Below are 14,308 nucleotides of genomic sequence, written 5' to 3'. Positions count from 1 at the left end.
TGTCACAAATAGTCACAATCACTTTAAAAACGTAACGTAACGTCTCCAACGCAACACAACACAAAACAAAACAATGCAGGCGCAAGCACACAACACAAATGATTACTCGGCGCTAGTGTCAGGCGCGGGCGGTGCGGGGAGAGTTATAGCCTGCACGCACATTTCGGACTTCACTTCAGTCTCGGACACCGTCGCTGGCGCACGTTCGCCATGCTAAAAGCGTAGCGATTACGAGAGACTTTTAGTTACATTTATTTGTTATTATTAAATGGTCCATAGATGAGACTACGGACCCCCATACCTATACTCGCGGACCCCCAAGGGTCCGCGGACCACAGGTTAAGAAACAATGCTCTATATCATTCTGGGCTTGACGTTTTTGGTTAAAGTGGTTTCGTTCGATTTGGGTTGTGGTGGCTTGGGGCATGGCGGTGGCAGTGGTGGGAGCAGATTCGTTGGTTTCTGATATACTCTTGCGACTGGTGTATCTGGAATTATCGAAATGAGTCACATAGGTTTTTAATTGTGTGTTTATATATAACGCTTGTATTGCGTATAATTAAAAATTACACACAGAGTCTGACCAACAAAATCTTCGCTTATGAACACGTTATATCCTTATATGTCATCTTGACACATATATCCAAAGCAGATATTTTTTTTTTTTTTAAAAAGTACAATATTTTTCTCATCTTAGTCATATTGCTATCCCTTTTAATTTTACACACAAGAGAGGGATGGCAATAATTTTAGCCGTGTTAATTAAAAACTTATGTCCACGGCATTTTGTTTAAAAGGCACAATATTTATCCCATCTTTATCATTTTGCTATTCCTTTTAATTTCACACATAAGAGAGAGATAGTCATACTTTCTCTGTCAAATAAAATTAATATTGAAAAGTGAATGTGCACTACTAACAAAGGGTTTAAAAACAAACAGAACAAAAATATTCAAGTAAGATATAATATAACACAAAGAACTTACAATAAGGTTTCTTCGATCTGTCCATATTTATAAGGACAACGTTAAATAATGAAACTTAATTTTTTGTTATTATAACAAATAACACGTCTATTCACCGTTATTTTATCAAATGAAATGACAACGAATACAATGTAAAGTACTTTTTAAAGCAAATCACGTTCTTTCTGGGAATCACCTCACTTATAAATAAACGCTTTGCAAAATTACTTATCAGTATGGGCTTATGTACCTATATTGTGGTTTAAAACTTATTCAATATTACAATATCATTCTTTTACAAAACATTTTTTTATTTACGTCTTTTCTGTGACATTATATACTCTATATGACTCTATAGATTATATGAAGTTACATGGTTTTGTTTTTTGATACGGTTTTAACCATTTCTTAGCACACAATGATCAACAGGCCTTAAGAACTAAGATGCCCCTTGTGCCTGCTATACTCTACTACTATAACCAATACTGTTAGCGGTCGAAGATCTAAAAAGTGGGTAGTAGGTAACCTACCTAGAGGAACTTGCTCAAAGTCTTACCACCCAGTAACATTATTATTAAGCTATAGAAATATATTTTCTCAGTGACTTTGTATACACAGAGGAAGCCAACACAACGTATAATATATTTAGCCTGTAGAAATATGAATTTCATACTATGAGACAATTGCTCATTTAGGGACTTAACTTATCATACAATTAAACAGATCTAGTTTTCCCCCAAATTAACGTACACTACTTCCTATTAAAATCCTAAATATTGAAGCAATATCAACAGACAAATATAGATAGATATACAGATATTCATTTAATAGCTTGCCCATCCAACTTGGCTTGTATTGTCTTTCTGGCCAAAGTAACCAATTCTAAGAGATTAATTAACAGACTAGGAAATATTACAAAGGTTATTTCTGGGAGCTGGTGTACTTGGTGGAATTCCCTCACTCATTTTAGGTGAGACAGCAATCTTATACAATTGAACTTAAAAGGCAGGACCAACGGCTTTACGACCTATTCTCAGAAGCACCAGCATTTTAAAAGCTTGAATTCTAGGAAACCAAAATGTTCTTAAAAGATCGAATTCTTTAGTCTTTTAAGCAATCTATAAACAATACAATCAAATACCATAAGGTCGTAAGTTATAAAAGACGCAGCATATTATAAACCTAATGTGATGACGATAAAGCTATAAATTTAATTGATACGCTTATCTAAAAAAGTCCTAAATATCCACGAGGGTAATTTTTAAATACAAATATATTATTTATTTTTGCATAGCAAACATACGAACTGTACAACTATACAACTATATAAAGTTTGCACATGATATATCATAGCAAACTTAAACACATAAGACGACCACACATCACAAAACATGATAAGGTCTGAAGTTATTCATTGTTTGAAGTCGAAGTTTGCCGGACTTCGCGCTGGACAAGATTACGTACAAGTTGGCAACTTCACGCCCTTGTTGCCGATGGCTATTGTCGTAATAATATCGTCCAGTGGTCACAACGAGTTACGAGATGATCGGAATTTCACTCGAGTGCGTTCTTAAAGCAGAATTTTAGGAAACTTGCTCTAATATGTGTATATAGTAGTCACTCTTTGTCCAATATTATAATTACAGAGTATTTATATGTGCATAAAGTACAACTTAATTATAAATCGTGCCTGGAAATCAAGTCATGTATAGAATAATATAATAGGTACATATTGGATAACATCACATATATTACTCTGATCCCAATGTTACTAACTAAAGTAGTTGTGTTATGGAAAGTCAGAAGAAACGACGGTACCACGAACACCCAGATCCAAGACAACATAGAAAACTAATTCAATGTTTCTACATCGACTCGGCCAGGAATCGAACTCGGAACCTCGGTGTAGCCATGAAAACCGGTATTCACATTACTCGACCAAAGAGGTCGTCAAATAAAAGAAAGAGGCTTTACATCAATTCATAAAAAAGCTCCCCTTATAAATTTGTAATGAGGAATAATTTTATGTAATCTTGTTTAGAAACTCTTTTTACGCCAAAGTAATGTAAATTTTATTCAAGCGTACCGATCGCTCAATTGGTTTATTGAAAAAATATTTTAATAAATGACTATGAATTTTTGAACGAAATTTAATGTACAGTCAGCAGAAATTTGAAATAATTATTAAATATACTAATCATCAACTCTTAATTGTGCACAATATAGCTGAGCTATTAGCAAATCGCATGAAATTTGTAACTCTAAGATTTGTTTAATTTTTTTCTTACTTCAAATGTAATAGGCTATATATCAATAATTTCATACAGGTCTGCGATTCACGTGATCGAAACTTGTCCACAATTATAGATCCTTTTTTATGGTATAAGTTGGCCGACGAGCATATGGGCCGCCTGATGGTAAGTGGTCACCATCATCCATAGACAATGAAGCTGTAAGAAATATTAACTATTCCTTACATCGTCATTGTGCCGCCAACCTTGGGAACTAAGATGCTATGTCCCTTGTGCCTGTAGTTACACTGGCTGACTCACCCTTCAAACAGGAACACAACAATACTGAGTACTGTTACTTGGCGGTAGAATAACTGATGAATGGGTGGTACCTACCCAGAAGGACTTGCACAAAGCCCTACTACCAAGTAAAAAAGATCGTAATAAATGAATGACTTTGTCGTCAACTAAAATAAATTTATAATGGAGTTATATCGATAATATATCCGTTTCATTAAATGACATGACATTTCATTTGACGGCCATATTTGACAGGAACGGGTGCGTTCAGAAAACTGTGTAAAGAATGATTATTATTAGTTTTCACAACCTAAATAGAAATTTATATAAAAAATATCAACATTCATAAAAATTTAACGATAAGCCGTGTTTGTTTAGATTTATTTATTTCACCGAGCCGGTGCATCTTAACCGAAGATTGCTGGTCCAATCCCATACAAGTACCGCTGAATATGCTATGCATGTGCTTTATTTGTATTTATAATACATCTCGAGCTCGGTGGTAAAAGAAAACATTGTAAGGAAACCTGCATATATCTAATTTCATATAAATTCTGCCACATGTGTATTCCACCACATTGGATAAACCTGGTGGAATAAGTTCCAAACCTTCTCCTGAAAGGGAGAGGAAGCCTTAACCCAGCAGTGGAAAATCACAGTCTGTTTTTGAATTTATTTCAGAAGACAAGCCGGTCTTGGAACTTAAATATTACTAAGACACTTTTAGGAATCACTTAAATAATTAACTAAGGTAGTTTGTTAATTGATAACGTTTATCTGTACTTTAGTTACTGTGCGACGACAATATGATGACTATTTAACAGTGTGATTATCTCAAGGTCATTTTCTTAATTTCGACATTTAGTAATCGTTTTGATCATCGCTGTTCATATTATAATAAATATAGTTCGTTTGTTTGGTAGGTATTTGTGTGTCCGCCTGGGTTTAGTCACCCATCTGTTATTCTACCGCTACATTGAGCTCAAACTCAAACTCAAATTCCTTTATTCAATATAGAAGCATTACACTTACTTATTGATTGTCAAATAAACACTACCACCGGTTCGGAAAAAGGAACACCCTGACCCTGAGCTACCAGGTACTGTTGTGTTCCGGGGTAAAGGGGACTGAGCCAATGAAATAACAGGCACTAGAAACTTCCTAGTTATGAAAGTTGGTGACGCATTGGTAATATGAAGAATGGTTAATATTTCTTTCATCGGCATTTCATATGTAGTGTTGGTCAAATCCGTTGGCGAGTACACCTATCCAATTAAAACAGAATATGTTATTGTTTTGCTAACGAACAAAAATGAAGTACTTACTTCATATAGTAAAAAAGTGTACCGTACAATTGCTGTACACTTAGATCTTTTGATTACCTATCGGGTTTAAATGCAGTTCTCATCAATACAAAGAGTGACATAATAGGAAGGTTTATATGTATATGTATAACGATAACGATAGCGTTTCTCTGTATGTACTTGTATATTCTTCAAACTAAAATTTATACATATATAGGCCCTTATCATACTCGAGTATGATAAGGATGCTAGCTAGCTAGCCAGTATGTCACATGATACAAAAAATATTAATATTCAAAACGACTATAGATTGAAAATGGTTTTTTCCAACGATTGCCGATTTAAACTTGATAAGATATACTAAATATTTACTCGCTCTATAAATATTCATCTAGTAGTCAACGTATTTTGACTACTGGACGTGTATAATATTCCATAATTATCATGGAAACTATATGCGAAAATGCATCTTCTATAGAAAAGACTTGTAAAAAAAAGCATGTAAAAGATATCATTCGAATATGCCACATCTATTTTGTATGTGTATTTCACGCATTGGAATAGCAGTTTGCTAGGATTACAACAACACCAACAACCTGTACATTTTCCACTGTTGGGCTATGCCTCCCTTTAACGAAAAGGTTTGGAACCTATTCCACCACGCCGTACCAATATGGGTTGCAAATGTGGCAAAATTTCTATGTAAATCGACACTTGCAGGTTAGACAGATTTGACAGTTTGAAATCGCATTAAAACCTCCTTGAAATAAGACACCCTAGAGCACCTCACAGCTTACTTTCTGCTACTTAATCAATTGATGATAAAGTTCTTACAATTAAAGTCGGGACAGTCGGACTCGATAAGTTAATTAAAACTCGAAAAACTTTCGGAAAGCATTTAGAATAATCCATTTCTTTTACCCCTTTACGTATTCCAGGCCCTCATAGCACAAATTGAGTGTTAAATTGCTTTGGTACGTGACGTTTTAATTGAAGCCGTTTGGTATTCCACGTTATAACCAATTCTAAAGGTTTTTTCAAGGGAGGGGAGGTGATCGGGCGTGAAAAGTAAACGTAAATTTATGAAACGAACCCCTTAATAAAAATGGTAAATTTCGGTAATATTTCTCATTCAAAGGATTTTTGATGTACAAGTTTCAGTATGCGATTACGCTCACTCTTGGGATAGGACGTGTGCACTATGGTTTTTTTTCTGTACAGCTGACTAAGAATATCGTGACAGAGAAGCGCTGAAATGCTGACATTTTTACTGAACCACGATACGTACTAAGCTTAAAGCGCTGGAATTAAATAAAAAAAAAATGATTCAAAACGAAAGTTGCAGTATTCACGTACATTTATCAATAATGTTTAAATTTTTTTTTTATAACCATAATACCCTACGATTTAGGTAGGGTATTCAGGTAAAAGGAGGGATATAGATGTTAAGATGGAGGTATAATTGAGGGTAGTGCATCGCCACATCAAGCTGAGGTGAGGACGATAAAACCGCTACAAACGGACGAAATGCGGATTGACAGTGTTGTAAAACGAAAGGGCTTTTCACACGGGAGGTTGTAGTATGAGATGACTTTTATATTAACATCATGAAGCAATCAAATCAAATCAAAATAAACTTTATTCAAGTAGGCTTTTACAAGCATTTTTGAATCGTCATTTTACAATTAAGTGAAGCTACCACCGTTTCGGAAAGTAGATTCTACCGAGAAGAACCGGCAAGAAATTCAGTAGTTACTCTTTCTTAAAGTTTTAAAAAATACAAAGTCATGTCAGTTAAATACAATTATTTAAATTAATATATCCTGCTTGGAAGTCAACAGGAATATAATTTATATATTAGACTTAGGCTTCGCACAGGTGCAATGCTGATACTAAATATTCTACAAAAATTGTTTATTTACGATATCACATTAGAAACATCTAAAATTATCCGTATTTCTTTTCTATATTGTCCATGTACAATTGCATTATGTATTATATATAAAATCTTCCTTTCGAATCGACTTTTCTATTAAAAAATAGCGTCAAAATCTGTTGCGTAATTTTAAAGATCTAAGCATACATAAGGTCAGACAACGGTAAGCGACTTTGTTTTATACTATGTAATGAAAATACTATGATACTAAAGCTATCTTCACAAAGCCTAAATCATACTATGATAAGCATACCACACGAAATTATAGAACGGTATTTTAAATGACAACTGTAACAAATAAATAAAATGAAATAAAAAAAAAACGATCGTTTTTCCTGATCCCGTGTGAACAGCCAGTAACAAATAAAGCAAAGAAACCTTCGCATTGATAGGAGATATAAAATCACTAAGTGAACCTAGCCGTAGAGCGCGATATTGCTCGCATGACTCGTAAAACCACCCCTGGCCTGATTTTGTGGAAAATATTTATTTACGTACATTCATTCATTCATTTTAAATAATACTTGTAAGAAAATACTGTTTCACTACGCGCTTTTTTTTATTTATATAATAAATTAATTAAATCAAAACATACTTTATTCAAGTAGGCTTTTACAAGAACTTTTGAATCGACATTTAACAACTATATTAAGTGAAGCTACCACCGGTTCGGGAAGTAGATTCTATCGAGAAGAACCGGCAAGACACTCTTACTCTTTTTCAATATTTACAAATATAGTCATGTTAGTTAATTATCTATCTAGATACCTTACCCCATAAAGGATTTATTGACTTTACGAAGTCAGAAACTTGGCGTTATAAATGTACTTCTAGTGTCACTGACATTGATTACCACAAATTTTATCAAAGTAACGTAGTTTTAAATGTTGAAAAGATTTAATACTGAGTTTCTTGCCGGTTCTTCTCGGTAGAATCTACTTTCTGATTCCGGTCTTAGCTTCCCTTAATATAGTTGTTAAATGACGATTCAGAAGAGCTTGTGAAAGCCTGTTTGAATTAAGAATATTTTGATTGATTGATTGGCTACTCACTGACATCAGTTTTACCATTTTTGAATTTTTGTCTGTCTCTCTTTATAAAAAAATGTATACAGTAAGAACATGTCATTGCGCTAATGGTAAATTGTATGTAGTCGTTAATTTTGTATTGATTACCTTACATGAACAAAATTTGTTTTTAGTACTCAGCGAAGCAGTGTAACAGCTGGTTTATAAATAAACACAAGAATAACTTGCTTATTGTCGTTGATAAACCGGTGTTAAACATTTATTTATCTCGTTTTGTCTTAATTAATTTCATATTTAACAGAAAGAGACAAAGATAAATACGTCGTATGTAGTTTATTGCAATCAAAAGATGCCAAAAGCCAAATAAACAAGCTTGAATGAATAATCTATGGGTATCCCATTAAGGGTATGCGAAATAATGTCGTTTTAAAAGTCGACGATGTTATCAGGAAAAAAATACCTTGATTTATCTGTAAATTTCGTAAACGTGTTATAAAAATTATGCCCCGGGTGAGGATCGAACTCACGACCTTAAGATTATGAGACTTACGCGCTGCCTACTGCGCCACCGAGGCGATGCAATATGTGGCTGAAAAACTGTAGTTATCACAACTATCTGACGACCTCCGTGGTCGAGTAATGTGTACACCGGTTTTCATAGTACGCCACTTCGAAGTCCCGGGTTCGATTCCCGGCCGAGTCGATGTAGAAAAAGTTCATTAGTTTTCTATGTCGTTTTGGGTCTGGGTGTTTGTGGGACCGTCGTTACTTGTGATTTTCCATAACAGTGCTTTAGCTAATTACATTGGAATCAGAGTAATGTATGTGATGTTGACCAAATTTATTTATTTATTTGAGTTCAAACTGATTTTTCGCAGCCTAAACTCGTACAACTTGACATCTAACTGAAAAATCATACAAATAAAACACTATTGCATAAAGTTGAAATTTCCAAAAATCCTATCTTATTGAGCGGCTACTTCTAAGGACTATACTGAAAAATTAATTATCAAAACAATTCGGAACTATCGTTTCACAGATCTCATAATTAGTGGTATATCACTTATATGTTATTATAATTTTGGTATGTCATAGGTAAATATATGTTTATATCTGCATATTACGGCTTCAGTGCACTTACGAACTTTTATCGCCTTAGAATGGGAATCATATGTTAAACTGCTAAGCGATTGAAAGTTTTTCAATAAAATCCATTTTTCTTATTTAACCACGCACTTAAACATCTTAAATAAGTATTGCTTTATTTCCAGGTATAACTACCACTCCGTTTATTCTTGATTAAAAGTTTAACGTTTATAGTAAAGAAACAAAAGACATAATCTCTGAATTACATTTAAATTGTTTTACATGTGTTTATTTCCAATTTTACTCGTATTTATAGCACAAAAGTCCGTAAGTACGTTTATATAATTATACATATATATTTATCTATTGTAATTTCAGTAGTTCGGGATGGCCAAAATAATATTATGGTTTTACAATGATACTTCAATCTCTCCATCTTTTGTTAGAATCGCTTTCATCCAATTGTTTTATGATGACAGCTTAATCATATTTAAAACAAGAAATAGTATTACATGCCAGTATTGAATGCTATACCATATAATATAACATTAATTACAGTTTTTACAAATTACTGATCATTAATTACACAAATAATTGTATATGATAAAGCAAATTCAATAGCCCCTGCTATATTCATAATATACAATAGTAATGTGATGTAAATTATGATATAGAATCAAATGTCATAACACCGCATTGAAGGCTAAGGTTACTCTCGTAACACTATATATAACTGTAAGTATATATTATGTCTCTGAATAGAAACAAAAAAATTGAAATGATCAAAGTCAATTTTCATTCATGACCTTTATCTATAAGCAGGGAAGTATTTGTAGGGTGACCCTGTTATTAGCTCAATAAAACGTAACGTCCCAGGAATGACCACACTTTACTGCCAGGAAATAGGGACGGTAAAATTTTTATGTCCTGAGGCGATTTTGATAATACACTCAGTCTTAAATGAAACGGAAAATTATTTTCATGAATAATTCAATGGGAGTTTAGTAAGATTTCCATTTTTTTACATTTCCTGGTTTGATTTTTGATAACGTATTATAGTGATTGATGATATCAGTTGGTTTTATAAAGCATAGTTAATAATCAGGATGTATTATTTTTGAAAGGTCAGTGTTATTAACGGATATGGAAGCAAGGAATGATCTGATTAAAATTTTATAAACTAAAATCAAATCATATTAAGGTTATAAATGGGCGGCCATATATATCAGGTCTTTACTTATGAAGTAAGTGTTTTGTCGTACTGGCCACTTGATCTGAAATATCACCTCTTTGGTTACGAATTCCAAATTCAAATTTATATGTATGCATGCACTTTTTGATTGTAATCTCATCGGTCCACTTATACTGAGAAATGGATCAGTGATTACAAAATTAGTATTTGCCAAAGATGGCAGCGTTCGACCAGCATTCACCTCTGAGATTTCACGTCTACAATTTGTTCAAGAAAATAATTATTGATCCCGTATTTGGCATTGGAATAAACGATGGTACAATGCAAAATTTGCGACCAGTGTCTTGTCTATTGGGGCTCGTGGATTAAGCTGCTTTTCAGTAGAAAATACAATTTTTTCATACTTTCAGTAAGGTACAGATACTCTCAGGCCAGGCCATCTCGGCTCCTATTTGGAGCCCAGTGGTTAGAACGCGTGAATCTTAACCGATGATTGCGGGTTCAAACCAAGGCAAGCACCACTATAGATATATGCTTAATTTGTGTTTATAAATTCATCTCATGCTTGACGGTAAAGAAAAATATCGTGTGGAAACCTGCATGTGTCTAATTTCATCGAAATTCTGCCACATGTGCATTCTATCAACCCGTATTGGAACAGCGTGATGGAATATGTTCCGAAACCATGTCGTTAATGGGAGAGGAGGCCTTAGCCCAGCAGTGGGAAATTTACAGGCTGTTACTTTACAGATATATTCGAAACACTCAAATCGATAATGATTATGATTGTGTATCCTATAGTCAAGCGTAAAGTGTGTTAAAAGCGATCTTAACTAGTACACTAAATCACTAGACAACCTGATACTGGGGAGCTATTATCAAAAAATTAAAATCAAAATAAACTTTATTCAAGTAGGCTTTTACAAGCATTTTTGAATCGTCATTTTGCAATTAAGTGAAGCTACCACCGGTTCGGAAAGTAGATTCTGCCGAGAAGAACCGGCAAGAAACTCAGTAGTATCTCTTATTCAACTATTAAAAAATACAAAGTCTTGTTAGTGAATACGATTATTTGAATTAATATATCCTGCTTGGAAGTCAACAGGTATTAACTCCACGCTCTTTTATCGTCTATAAAATCTTGAATCGAATAATTTGTTTTTTTTTTTACCAATGTATTTTTTACAAACGATTTGAATTTAAGAAACGGCAAATTTAAAAATGTCAGCCGAATTTTATCATTTTTGCTTCATTTATTTATTATATATAGTAAGTAGATAGGTAAATATATTATTGTATTCAACAAAATGCATTATTTAAAAACAATAAGTACTAGAATTTGGGTAAGTTCTTATTGTTAGAATCTATATTCCGAGCTGGCTGCAGCTTAAAGTTTTATGAGGCTCGTAAAATTATGATTTTGAAGTACCTTTTTATTCATCGTTTTATTTATTTGACTTTAAAACCGAATTGGCCTTGTGGTTATTTCCAGTGAATCTTAACCCAAGGTCACTAGTTTATATCGAGCACCACTGATCATGGATGTGCTTAATTTGTGTTTGTCCAGTTGCTATGTTTTCTTTTTAAATGAGAGAAGGCATCAACGCGAATAGCATTAGTATGATATTTATGGGTTTTCTATATCATTTTATTAATGACTACCGTGTGTGATTTGAAGGAATGCATCGTGAGAGCCGAGATGGCCAAACCCAGGCAACCACCACTGTATATACATGTACTTAATTTGTGTTTATTATTCATCACGTTTTCGGTGGTGAAGGAAAACATCGTGAGGAAACCTGCATGTGTCTAATTTCAAAGAAATTCTATCACATGTGTATTCCACCAACCCGCATTGGAACAGCGTGGTGGAATATATTTCGAACCTTCTCCACAAAGGGAGAGGAGGCCTTAACCCAGCAGTGGTAAATTTACAGGCAGCTGTTGTATCGTGAGGAAACCTGCACGTATAGTTAGTATAGGACAAGCCTTTGCCCAGATGTGGGACATTTACAGCCTTTACTTAATAGGTGTAAGAAATAATCTTTCATATAGACGTAACGAATTTATGGCATTTTTGTTGTACCGCATATAAGTTACTGCGTACTACCTGTCTGTTCACGTAACTTATTAAGGGTAGTGTGATGGTTCATTAGCCCTTAGCTATTGCATATCCCGTGGATTTGCTCGTAAAAATCCTCGGATCCGGAGATAAAGCATATAATATAACAGTCGTATTCTTACTGTGGCGAATGACTTGTACGTGATTCTGCGATGTCTAATGTAGACCTCGAAATGTATAGACATGGCATTTTCACAGTAGAAAGTAGTAGGTTATGTAAATGTTAATTTTGATTTAATACTATAAAACTTGGTATGAACCTTGATTATTATTATCTCATGGTGACAAAGCCGACCACTAACACGCGTACCAGTAAAGTAGTATGACGTTTGGCAAGTATGAAGCGTAGCTGTCACGCACACCAGAATAATAAAGTTGTCTCGTTTTAATTATTTAGTAGTGCTACAATCTATCAATATTTGTGAATAGGTTATTCAATATCTGTACAAATTCAAAGTCAAAGATCTTTATTCAAAATAGAAGTGATTACACTTTATTATTGATAGTCAAAACTACCACCGGTTCGGAATTTAACACCTCAGACCTGAGAAGAACCGGCGAAAGAAACTCAGCGGGCTCAGCTCAATTTTTTACTGTATATATTTTATTGTATTATATTTTTACTAAAATTTACTAGCATTACAATAAGATTTTAGTCATATGTTTTGTTAAGACAGTATTAATTTTTAAGATCTAAAAGTCTAAAATGTGTATAAAATAAAGTAACCTGATTGTTACCATTTTTCCTGTTAAATATGTATTTTATCAACAAAACACATGAATAAGGCGTTTATAACGACGGAAGCTATATTATTTCTGATAAATGCCGTACACTTGTAAATAAATAACTAGAGAAACTTATAAAATATATATTTTTTACAAATATTTTAAAATATATATTTTTATCACTTGCCATGTCTAAAAGTTCCTAAGTCTATTTACCACCGTTTACGCGTGGTAGGTAAATACAAATGTAAGTATGACGAATGTACCTTACTGTTTGAAGGATCATACCCAGTCGGTAGTACGTGATGGGACTCACATATTATTATATGATTTTTTTTTATTATTTATTTAGAGGTAAATTTATGGATGCGTACGGAATTATATTTAGTTTTTCTGATGTTAGTTTGGTAGTGATCTGAATAAAATATTCTCCCGGTCAAGTTCAAGAGACTGTGTTTAGCTGTTGTTATATTAAGACGTTCCTTGTTGTTCGTCATTTTTAATTTAATATGTTATTTTAAGTATTCGTAACATAATGATTAGTTACTAGCTTTATCTAAACTAAAGTTTACTGATTCAATAAATTATTACGAGTATAAAAAAAATATATATTTGTATCATGAACATAAACATATTTATGAAACCAACACACTCGTACATGTGTAACACGAATAAAATAACAAGATTGCATTGCTTACCAAAAAACAAGATTACCATATCACAGAGATCCCATTGAATCCGCAGAAGGCGACGTATCTATCTGGCAACATCAATAACATCGTTTAAGGGCACTCCGGACCCCACGCCATTACGACACAAAAAGACACATTCGATACACATCAAGCATCAAGAATCAAACATTAGCTCCTGTTTCCCCGAATATTTGAAAATATACGTAATCACATTGCGTGTGGTATCGCTGCGTTTTTTTTGTTATAGTTATGTTATTGGTTTATTATTGGTCTTTGGTTTTGTTAGCTATATAATATGTTTACTTTAAAGAACAATGTAATAATGTCAGCTGACTTAGAAAATCATTTGTTATTTGGAAATATATATTTCGATATTTATTGAAATAAATTAGATTTAAGATGACCAAACACTTATCATGTGTTAGATATAGATAGTTCACATTATTATTGTTTAAATATTTTACCTTATTGTTTAATTTTTGACAGATCTGACACACAAAACATATTGAAAATATATTTAAAAAACCAAACAAGATAAGATAACGTCAATCAAAATTAAAACAACGCATTACATCGTAACATACGATCGTATGTTTTTAAAAACATTGTACTGGGATTAAGTATAGCACAGGGCAAAATCAGCCCTATTCTTGATAGCATAGATATCAAAATAGCGTTCAGATGTGTTACTTTAAGACATTATCATTGTGGAGTCATCGAAAAGAA

At 33.3% G+C, this 14,308-nt stretch overlaps 1 non-coding gene across 1 annotated transcript; it reads right to left on the bottom strand.

Moving 5' to 3' along the window:
• Nucleotides 1-8,266: 8,266 nt before the first annotated feature.
• On the bottom strand, nt 8,267-8,339 carry Trnam-cau. The gene has a single exon. It is a non-coding gene; the product is annotated as a tRNA-Met (tRNA).
• Nucleotides 8,340-14,308: the final 5,969 nt, after the last annotated feature.

The sequence above is a fragment of the Vanessa cardui genome, chromosome 10 (assembly GCF_905220365.1).
Source record: "Vanessa cardui chromosome 10, ilVanCard2.1, whole genome shotgun sequence".
NCBI classification, from domain to species: domain Eukaryota; kingdom Metazoa; phylum Arthropoda; class Insecta; order Lepidoptera; family Nymphalidae; genus Vanessa; species Vanessa cardui.
The sequence above is the reverse complement of the archived record's forward strand: the minus strand, read 5'-3'. Positions and strand labels throughout refer to the sequence as shown.